This window comes from Ambystoma mexicanum, chromosome 2q (genome assembly GCF_040938575.1).
Source record: "Ambystoma mexicanum isolate Mex_15411 chromosome 2q, UKY_AmexF1_1, whole genome shotgun sequence".
NCBI lineage: Eukaryota > Metazoa > Chordata > Amphibia > Caudata > Ambystomatidae > Ambystoma > Ambystoma mexicanum.
Window position 1 is genome coordinate 1,305,769,723 of NC_090924.1, and position 10,666 is coordinate 1,305,780,388.

Here is a 10,666-nt window from a genome sequence, read left to right on the forward strand (position 1 = left end):
AAAACGCACTTGGAAAACAACAATTCGCCACACAAACTGACTAGTGAAAGGTAGTAAAGGGAGTGGTTGGAGGAGTATTTACAGGATTGCCACAAAGGGGTGGGATCATAAAAAGGAAGAAGTGTACATGCACATGGAGAGTTGCATTGTGATGGGGAAGACTTTTAATTTGTCAAGGGTTTTTTTACTATTCCCCCGGTAATCGGAAAATGATGCTTTACCATTGGAATGATTACCAATAAAGGGCACTGCAGGAATAGAAAGCAGCATGGGGGTGACTGTGGGAAAAAGCAGGGTGGAATCCTCATTGGTGCTATTTGTTCACTCCCCCTTTCTCACAGAGGTAGGTCGAAAGCACACTATAGGAGTGTGCCAGAGTGTCCATGTTGGAATAATAAACTGGCCCCATGATTAATGTGCTCATTCTAGGTTTTTATAGGGTGCTCTGCTCGGTCAGACTACAATACATATTGGAAGTGAACATTAGAAAAAAATATACAATTTTAAAAAGAGGAAGTTTACAATGTTAGTACAACTAATTATTGTCCTCTTTTTTATGTATTTATTCAAAAATTCAGCGAGGCAAAGTACTTTTTACCTCTAGAAACAAGAGTCAGGACAGCCCTCAAAGCTCAATGAAGAAAAAAGATGCCACAGCCATTTTATCCTCACATCCGAATCATGAGGCTGTCCAAAGGAGCATGTATAGTCCTTGAGTACATGCAATATAATGTTAGGAAATGAAATGAGGATCAAGGTAAGTTTGCATTATACACTAAGTGATTTAAGCATATAACCTTTTACTACAGACTTATTTACCAAAATTACTTCTGCTTTTAAACAATTTCTTTCTCTGGTTGTGTTGGTGTCAGCAATGGGTGTGGTAGCTCTCGGAAATGCACACCTGACAAATCAACTCTGGCCCACATAGAGAGAGAGAAAGAGACAGAGTGATACAGAGAGAGAGTATGCACAGAGAGAGAGGAAGAGCGAGAGAATAGAGAGAGAGCGGCAAAGAGAGAGCGAGAGAGCAACAGAGTGAGAGAGAGCGAGAAAACACTAGATTGGCATATGATACACTGGGCACATCTAGTTACAATGTACAAGGCTTATGGAATGTGTGTGAGATTTGGTAGCCACGAATTGCTGCGTCAGCATCTCTCCCTTGTGAGAGCAGCACCTAGGTGGGTTTTGGGAGGGGGGGCTACCTCGATCAGAACTCTCACAGATTTGGATGAAACCTGGGCCTGATGGTTGCTCTCCCTTCCCCCACTCAGCCCCATATCACCCTGTTTCAGTTAATTGATTAAATGATGACGGTTGGGTTCTCTAGAGCTTCCGGAGGGATTCTGTCTACAAGGTAGAAGGTTTGGGATGTGTCTTTAAAACAGAGATTCTGAAATCGATGGATCAACCCCTCTCCTCATGCACCCTTACTGGGCACATTTGTTTTCCACCCACTTTGCAAGAGTTGTAGGTAAGTTTGGACCTTGCTGATATTGTCCTGTTTCTTCTGTGCCTTTCTCCCCCTGTCATCATTGGGATTTATTCCTCAGTACCTGAGAGGCAATGGACTACATGAACTGTCTGTATGTCTGTGATTTTCAACATGCAAGCACAGTCTTCTGAGCCGACTGTAGTATGATGGTTCACTGTTCAGAGATATGCCTGTGCCAGTCTCCCTGAGCTAAGCACTTTATTTTAATACATCACATATTGGCAGTAGCACTATTTGTGTCTGAGATTTGGTGGTGAATAAAACGTTACTTTAATAATGAGTAAAATAACTAGCATATGTGGCCTCGCTGCGGCAGGAATTCATCTTTGTGTGGGCATAGATTGTTTTGGCAGATAAGTGATTTAGCACAGATATTGTTTTGGAATATCTATCGTTAATCACATATCTGGTGGAGAATGGGCTAATACAGCCACAGAGAATGAAGGAGGTTCATTATCAAAGCAGATAATGACCTGCCACTAAGTTATGGCCCGGGACGAAGCTGAGCGCCATAAGTTGGTGATTGGGCATTATCCCAAGCGATAATGACCCCTCACAAGGTCTAAAAGGCTATTAGCACATAGTGGTAGTAGCAATACATGCTTTGTAGTTTTGATGTTGAAGTAAAGCCTGTTAGTTTAATACTGGATGAAGTAAATAGGCAACTGAGTTAGTCAATTAAATGTGGTTTTGTAATATTGAAAGAACCCGGTAGTTCTCATAAATAAGCATGCATTTGTTATGTAAAGGTAAAAGGTATCTCTACAAGAAATCAAAAGCATTTCCCCACGTTTTAGCTTTGTCTTTCAATGTTGGAGAAACAATAAAAAATAAAATCCTTTCAGAGAGGAAGTGTCTTGTTTGGAGAAATCTTTCCTGGAAATCGCATTGTTGTTTCTCTGTCTACATTTGAAGATAGACTGTTCAGAATGCAGTCAATACCAGTAGTTATTGACTGCAGTCGAAACATTATGATTGGCTGAGAGGAGGTCAATAACAATCTCCATGTGATAAATACCTTATTCCTTGATCTGATCAATAAGCAGCCAATAATGAGTGAAAGGAGATTTTTAGACTCGTTGCCCATTCAATATCTCACCTCTGGTAAAAGTGTCCAGTATGTTAGTGTCCAAGAATATTGAACCCTTGACCTCTCCGGGACAAACGTAAATATGTAAAACAGAAGCCCACTCTCAGAGCTTAGTCCACATGTGGCTTCTCTGGAAAGATTATGCATATGGCATGTTACAGGTTAGCCTGTCGTCTCATTCAGCACATTCTCTTTACCATCTTACCTTATCTGTTCTATGAAGCCAGACCTTCTGGCTCTCTGTCAATGCATCCTGTAATCAATGATAGAGCACTTCGATGGTTAGTGTCCCGGCTCGTGGGGTCAACAACCTGAGCAGAATTCAGTCACATCAAGTGGTGTTTTCAGAGTGACCAAAGCAAATGCAAAACATGGCCAATGAACTTCACTACATGTAAAGTGGTCACATACATTGCATATTAATTACTGGCTTGGTGATAATAAGAATGAAGTTTACCAGTCAGCGGGTTGATGAGGCCAACCCTTCTAGCTTTTACTTCGAGACAGTGGCAGAATTGTTAATATGCTTTAGTTCAAGGTGGACAACATCTACTATGATGCATTCATCAATTTTTCTCACATTTTCGGTTAGACCTAATGACATACAGGGCTCGAAATTGAGAATGGATAAGCAGGAGCTAAAAGCAGCTCCTGGGTATCCGGCATTAACCAGTGACCGAGAGCTACCACTGTGGAATGAGGGTGTAGTACATAGTGTTCCGCACATGTAACTTTCACATAAGATGCAAACATATAATTGTGTCGGCTATTTATGAACCCTTATGCTTTAAATGTTGTTTAGATGTGTCCTAATGTTTATTTTTAGATCGCTCCAAATGCACACAGTTATATTCACATAGGTGTGTTTGTTCAGCGTCCATTGGCCCGGGGAGCCAGAAGTAGCTCCTGGTTGATGTTACTGTCAAGCTAACCAGGCTCTTCTAGGGTACAAGCAGGAACTAAATGGCTCCCAGCTCCCCTCAATTTCGAACCCTGGACATATAGACATTTTAGTTGCTATCATAGGCAAGCATCAGAGCTTTGGCAGGGACCTAATCTGAGCAGCTAGTACTGGTGTGCAAGATATAATAAATACTCTGTTTTCCATAGTTGCCAATGTACAGGAAAACTCTTCCAGGCACTTTGGCATTGTCCATTTTCCAAAAGAAAAATATCAGTGTGCAGTATACTATTTAAATAGGCAAAATGCCCATTGACACAATGTCCTTTTTGCTTTTGATTCTTAATTACATTTACATGTTTCTGATGTTCGAGCAAGTACCAGTCGGTGACTAGTGTAAGATCTATTGGCATCTTGCTGTGAGAAGGTCCTGCATTTTTTAAACATTTGAGAAGAATCCTTTTAACAGCATGGTAAAACAGTGTGCAAAAAAAGGCGGTTGTTGAAACATAAACACTGCCTTCATGGCTTTTAGACATATTCATACCGGTTGACCACAAGAACACCTCTACCAGGCACTGCTCACCATTTACAGAAATCCTCAAGCCAAAATGAGACCTCACATTGAAATATGGGACCCCTCTCCCCAAGACTAAAGATTACACATTCTTTACAAGCTGGGTAAGAAGCACAATCCTACAGATCTTTCTACATCATTCCACATTTGGCCACCTGCTCCAAGCCCCTTTGCTTCGACAGACACCTCTACTTCAAACAGCACATAACAAGGAAGACACAAACAGCCCGTTACCAACTTTCTTTCCTGCGGAAAATCAAGCCCTTCGTCTGAGAAAACAACTTCAGATCTGCTGTCGAAGCCCTGGTCCTCTTCCACTTGGATGGTGGCAATGCTGTTTTGAAAGGCCTTCCAGTGGCTACCTTGCCACACAGGAGATGTCAAGCATGCTACAGCACGACTCAGCACAGGACTCTGCAAATTTGACCACATCAGTCTGACACGCATAGAACTGCAAGCCTGTATCATGTTCAAATCATGCTGCATCATCTACAAGGCTGTCCCCACGAAGTTCCCAAGGTACCTCACTGAGAAACACTTCATCTGTGGAGCCCTACAATCCACCAGAAGTAAGGACATGTGCAGATTTGAATCATGCCGGTGCAGGAAGGAAAGAGCTAGAAGGCAGTCCTTCTCTGTTTATGCCCCAGGAGTCTGGAACCACATCCATGTCAACATCAGACCCGACCCCTCACTTCTACAGTTCAGGAAGAAGCTTAAGAGGAATACATCAACTATGTCATGTATAAAGCTTGCCATATCTCTTGACGATATCCTAGTCACAACAGTGAAGGATCCCACTACAATTGGCATGCAGATGGTGAACTCTCATCAGTGACGCCAGGCTGTAGGGATGGCCGTTTCAGTTGATGCTGTGAACATGGACTATCTGTCTGGAGTCAAACTCACCCAAGTTGTGCTGGCAAACATATGCTCAGTAGCAATGGGAGCTTGAACACTATGTGATTCTTCACTCCACCTGGCACCTGAACAAAAAGGGTGATATCACGTACCTGCGTAGTGGTCTTCTTTACATAGTAGATAAACACATGCTAAGACCCAGAGTTCCCCGTGAGACCAGCTGATCATGCATGAGAAATTGTCCATGCTGAACAGTGAAAACCTGGATGAAGAAGTGAACTGAGCTCTTTCCCAGCTCCAGCACCGCTAGCATGATACATACATTGGGAGATATAATGGCTCATGTTTGATGCTACTCAGCAGTGTAACAAATACTGCTTCAAATCATCACCTGTGCCAGAACTTTATTCATTGAATAGCCTCACAGTGGCAATGAGGATGGCCTCAAACTACCAACCCCATATAACCAGCGAATAATGATGATGCATAGTTCAATCCAATGACTGCCTTTTCTCCAGACAACAGGAAACCCCCAGATCGATGCTGGCAATGAAAATGAATGTTTGATGCCTATATAGATGTGCTGGGTAGTATAATTAGGCAGCAGCATAAAAACGGGCATTGCTGCTTAGCAACATGGACATTGAAGGACATCTTAACTGTTTTAGAATTAATGGCTGATGAGAGAGACTCTTACATTGAAAATGTAAAAGAATTGAAAGACAATTTGATGTGCATGTGTTGTGATCTGCTCATTGATTATTCTAGAGTGGAGCCTTGGTCGGGTTTCGCTCTGGAATGTCTGAGATGAGTAGAGAACTGGCCTAGAGAGAGGAGGAGGGTGAAGGCTGTGTTTAGTCGTAATTTACGGAAAATAAATCAAGAAGACACGAAACATACCTGAAATGTGCCACCAACACTAGAAGCCCAGGAAGCAGAAGGTTTAAATGTCTATGATGAATTGGTGGCCATAATGGAAAAACAGTATGAAAAAAGGATAGTGTCATAATGAAGGAACACATATTTTCACCATAGACCAGCTACCGGGAGAATCAATCGAGGATGTCCTAGCTGCTCTAAGGGGCATCGCTGCACGTCGCAACTTTGGGCAATTCATAAATGTGGTTCTAAGGGACCAATTGATGGTCCACACAACAAATGATCAAATAAGGGAGAGAATTTGAATGAGTCTGAACCATCACTGGAAGAGGTTATCCTAGCTAAAAGCATTGAAAAGTCCTCAGTAGCTTGCAAGAAAATTGCTAAAGACAAATTAATTAATCAAATATGTGCAATGGACAACAAAAAAGACAAAGGGTGGAATTCAGGTGCTGAGTATTCAAATGAGATAATGTGATGTGCTAAAGATGTGGAGCAAACGATCACATTGCCACCTCAAAAACTATGTGTAGCCTTTGGGAAGATATGCAATATATGCAACATGACAGGTCATATTCCCAAGGCATGCAGATTGTGGGACCTGGCTTTTGGAAAGAGAAAAGAGAAGTGGCAATAGTAGGCAACGGCACCACAGAAATAATTGGAGTCAATGATGATGAAAGCAGGGGAGAGAATTCACAGAGAAATGATGTGCTGATGGTCTGGGATCCAGACGAGGATATAAATGGTTTTGCGAACATAAAGAGCATTACATGTGCAATTGACATTGCTGAGCTAATGATGAATTGATGGCTGATTCGAGGTCGCTCGACGGAGCATTGCATCCATTCACAAGGATGCCATATGCATATTCTGGTCATCTAATAGGGAGGTAGGATGGTTTGTGGAGAAGATTAGATTTAAGGAAAGGCAAATTGTAGGAAAACTATATGTGATGGATGAAGGACCAACCATATTGAGCTGGAGGCACCAAGAATAATTTGGTATGGAACTAAAACCAGGCACCAAGGATCAGGTACTCATTATAGAACAAAACTGGGAATGGCAGGACATGATAGCTACAATTCCTGAAGTATTATCAGAAAGAATAGGTATTCTAAGGGAATATCAACATCATATTAAGTTGAAGAAATGAAACCAAGCTGTCAAAAGTAAAGTGAAACAAGTTTCCATGAGGCTCATAGGGCCTCTACAGGTGTTGTTGATACAGGGAGAGGTTGAAGAGGCAGATGCTCCAGAATCAGTGGCACCAATAGTTTTGGTATTAAAACCGGTGAACACAATAAGATTATGTGTGAACTTAAGAGGTGTCAATAATAATATTGTATTGGAGACACATCTTTTGCCAAACATTACGGAAATTATCCATATCATTAAAGATGCATCAGTGTTTTCAACCATAGACCTAAGGAGTGCATATCATCACCTGACGATATTTCTAGACAGAATGTTTCATCTAAACAGGGGCTCCCCTGCTCCTCCAGAACCATTAAGGCCAACATTGTCTCCATCACTCCAGCCTTGTCTGATTTCTGTAATAATTTCTTTACCACTGGATCTTTCCCCACTCTCCTCAAGCACTCCGTTGTGCACCCTCCCCTAAAAAATCCTTTGGCTGATCGCTCCTTTCCCTCTATCACCTGATCTCTAACACTCCTTTCCTGGGCTAGCTCGTGGAGAAGTTGGCTATCTCTCAGCTAAACGTTCACACTGAATCTGTTGGTTATCTCCATGACCATCAGTCTGGCGTCAGAGCGGCCAGAGGCACGAAAACCCCTCTCCTGAACACCCGTGAAGGTTTGCTCTCTAACCTTGACTCCAGCGCTCACATTGTCCTCATCCTTCTTGACCTCTCCTCTGCCTTTGACATGGTCAATAAAGCCACCCTGATCAATCTTCTCAGTGCGAATCTTGGCATAACAGGTCAGGCTCTGACCTGGCTGACCTCCTTCCTCTTAGACCGACCCTCCCAGGTCCAACTATGGTCTTTTCTCTCCACCACCTCTCTTTCCACATGCAGTGTTCCCGAGGGCTCTATCCTCTCACCCTGGCTCTTCAATGTCTATCTGGCCCCCTAGGCCCATCTGATCTCTACTTTATCCTCTAAGTTTCAGTGTTACGCAGTTGATACACAGCTCTCTTTCAGGCTACCCTCATCCTCCTCTCCCCCTCGCTCATTCCTGAGTGTCTATCCGCTATTCAGTGATGGACCGCCTTCACGATCTTTGCCTTAATGCCAGTATGACAGAGATTCTTCTTATTGCGTACTATGCTCCCGCTTTCCCTCTCTCTCTCTGGCCACTCTCCTTGGGCCCCCTCCCCTCACCCTCCTGTGAGAGGCAAAAAACCTTTGTGTCATCTTCAACTCCACTCTCTCATTCTCGCCTCAGATCACAGACCTTGCCAAGAAGGCCCACTTCCAGCTGCACCTCCTCAAAGGTATTCTACCTTTCCTCACTTTCCCCCAGAAATTCATTGTCTACAGACCTCTTGTTCTCTCCAGGCTGGACTATTGCAACAGCCTCTTTCTCAATCTTCTTAACTCTACTTTTTGCCCTCTTCAACTAATCCAGTACAGGACTGCGAGACTTATCCTTGGCCTCAAGCTCAGGGACTGCATCTCTCCAGCTCTGAAATCTCCCCACTGGCTTCCTGTGGCCGCGAGGATCAAGTTCAAGCCCCTCTGCATCATCCACAAGGCTTTCTGGGGCTGTGGTCCTCACTATATTCAACTCTCTTTTTCTAAATACCTTCCTTCTAGAGCCCTCTGCTCAGCTCCTCCAACTCACTGCGGGTCAGACGCTTCTCCAAGAAGAGAGTGGCAGGTAGATCTCTCTCCTCTGCAGGTGCCTCCCTCTGGAATGGCCTCCCTGCCCCTCTACGACTTGAGCCGGACAACCTGAAGTTGCGGATGCTGCTCAAGACCATCCCTCTCTCCTCTGCCTTCTCTCTCCCTCTCCCCTGCTAATTTATCTGACTTCTCAACCTGACTGGTTGCGTGGTTGCCCTAAGAGTCACACAGAAAACCATGACCCCCCGTCGACCATTCACCATGTACTGCCAGCGCTCCTGGTCTGGGATTTCACCCATGTAGTCCTTTGCCATCCCTGCACTTACTCAAACCCTGCTGCCCTGATTTAACTTCCTCCTAACCCCTTCCCTGCACTTCGCCGCGCACCCTCGCCCCAGCACTTCTTGTTTGGACTTGCACGATCTGAATGTCACAAGCCCTAGTAAGATTGTTTATCTTGTTATTCTTCTATTCCCCTCCCTTGTCTTGTGGCGCCTAGAAACAGTTGTGTAGAGGCACGATACAAATACCAAATCATATCATATCCGGTGGAGCTAACAGAAGAAACCAAACATCCAACTACATTCACCACCCCATGTGGATATTTAGGGATATTTATGCCTCAGCGGCATTGGTATTTCAGATGTTAATAGACTATTAGCAGATAGGCAAGAAGTCATGTATTTTATATTAATCTACAACAAAACGGAAAGGAAAAACACGATCCGACTGAACGAAGTATTGAAGAAACTCAAGCAGTATGGCATGACAGTGAAGATGCAAACATTTTAATTATATCAATCTAAAGTGGAATATCTAGGGCACAAATTGTCCAAAGAGGGCATCAGCCAGACTGAATCGCTTGTTCAATGTATAATTGCAATACCAGAACCAAAGGATAAGACAGAACTACTATCATACATATAACTTATGGAAAAGAAATAAAGAAGACATGAAACCTACTTGAACTGAATAAAATTGCCTATTGTATACATGTTTACTGTACCATGTTTTCACCACTATGTTGTACTAACGCTGTGATATCCACGGGTCTGGACGGTTTCATAAACGTAAAAATAAATAAATATATAAATAAATAAAATTATATACATGAGTGGACTACAATAGCAACACATCTAATCATAGCTATTAGTAGAAAGAGATGGCAAACACTATGATTAGAAACATGGCTATAGCTCACTGCAATAATGTGAGAACTCAAGAGAAACTATTTTAGGTAAAAGACCCCAGCCACAGAAGAGCATTAATAATTTCTGGGGCAGCAGAAGACACAGCAGCAAGTTAAAGGGAGACAAGTGTTTCATACAGAAGTGAACAAGTGTATAAAAGACCTAAGCAAAAAGGTCACCCTAAAATCCAATCATACAGATGAACATAGCAAAACCACGACCATATCAACATTTGTGAGAACGTGCTTCAGGTGCGAGACACAATTTACACTTGGCTAATGTCCGTCCAAAACCAAAATATTTACCAAGTGCAGTTGAGAAGGCCATGTTGCTAAAGCGAGCGGGACCAGAATACACAAACAAGTTGCCATAGTGGAAGATAAGTCACAATACAGTGACCCCTCCACTGGAGGGGAATGAGTGCTACTGCTACTACAATCCTCTATAATATGAAGTCTCATGTAATATGCAGATAGATCAGAAAAACATGAGACTACAAGCTGACTCTGGTTCAGACTATACCATTATCCCTGTTGTAGATTGCAAAATGATGATTGGGGAGGGTAGAAACTCAAAAAAACCTGATGTTCACCCTTGGTCCTACAAGGGAACACAATTTGAGCTAGAAAGATACAGGAGAAGTCATAACTTTCAAAAACAGGTCTGCTACAGTTAAAGTACATCTCTCTAAGAAAGGCATACTGCTTCTTGGGTCGGAAGATGAAGCCAACGTACACATAATGTTAGATCGCTGTGCTGAAGTCATGGGTGCCACAATTTCATTTTAGGCAGAATTCATAGACAGGTACAAAATATTCTTCAGTGAAACTACTAAATGTTTAAAAGGATACACAATTA